Source organism: Camellia sinensis, chromosome 7 (assembly GCF_055761805.1).
Source record: "Camellia sinensis isolate YWXY chromosome 7, ASM5576180v1, whole genome shotgun sequence".
NCBI lineage: Eukaryota > Viridiplantae > Streptophyta > Magnoliopsida > Ericales > Theaceae > Camellia > Camellia sinensis.
The window spans coordinates 97,251,937-97,253,214 of NC_138967.1; the positions used below are offsets into that span (position 1 = coordinate 97,251,937).

General features: G+C 36.5%; 1 pseudogene; it reads left to right on the forward strand.

The window, feature by feature from the left end:
* Window positions 1–516: 516 nt before the first annotated feature.
* Window positions 517–858, forward strand: LOC145795968 (putative mitochondrial protein AtMg00820 pseudogene; annotated as a pseudogene).
* Window positions 859–1,278: the final 420 nt, after the last annotated feature.

The window sequence follows — 1,278 nt, forward strand, 5'->3', positions numbered from 1 at the left end:
AGTTGTGGCATTCCGCTGAGGACTCCGAGCGCTGAACAAGCATATACACTCATCATCGGGTGTGTAAGCGGTGATGTCCAAGTCGTAAGGACGGTCAAAAATGGGGCGTCTATAGCTTGGTAGTACAACCAAATGGTTCAGTGAAAACAGATACCATCATTGAATCACGTGATGCGGTATTTTATGAATCGTTTCACAACCATTCCAAAGTTGGATTGTAATAAAGGAAATGAATCAACTCCTTTGATGTCCACAGAGGAAAGTGAACGACATGAACCCATTGAGCCTAATGAGCCTAATGAGCCTGTTGAGCCTGTTGAGCAAAGGAGGAGTAAGAGAATTAGGATTGAGAAGTCACTTGGCCCTGATTTCATTGTTTATCTTCTAGAAGGAACTAGGAAAGCTTATTGTAAGCAAACACTGATTTCTTTGAATATGGATTCAGATCCATCAACCTTTGATGAGGCTATGAAGTCTCAAGATGTTTCTTTCTAGAAAGAATCAATAAACGATTAGATGGAATCTATCATGGGTAACAATACTTGGATACTTTCTTATTTTCCACTTGGATCCAAACCAATTGGTTGTAAATGGATTTTCAAAAGGAAAATGAAAATTGATGGCACAATTGACAAGTTCAAAGCAAGATTAGTTGTTAAGGGTTTTACTCAAAAGGAGGGTGTCGCTTATTTTGACACATATACTCTGGTGGCCAGAATCGCCACCATTCAAGTGTTGATTGCCTTAGCCTCAATCTACAAGCTTGAAATCCATCAAATGGATGTTAAGATCACTTTCCTAAATGGAGAGTTAGATGAGAAAATCTACATGCAACAACCGGAAGAATTTGTTGTATAGGGTCAAGAACACAAAGTGTGTATACTTGTGAAGTCACTATATGGACTGAAACAAGCTCTAAAACAGTGGCATGAGAAATTTAAAAAGTAATAATGTCAAATGGTTTTAGGATACATGAATCTGATAAGTGTGTGTACAGTAAGTTTACTGGCAATAGAGGTGTAATCGTATGCCTATATGTAGATGACATACTTATTTTTGGTATTGACAATGATGTCATTGAAAGTACTAAAAGTATCTTGTCGTCTAGCTTTGGTATGAAAGACATAGGCTTGACTGATATAATTCTGGGTATTAAGATCAAATGAGAAGACAATAATTTGATTCTTACCCAGTTGCACTATATTGAGAAAATTCTTAAGAAATTTAATCAATATAATTGTACACCCATGTCTACACTTTTTGATTCAAATTTGAAAT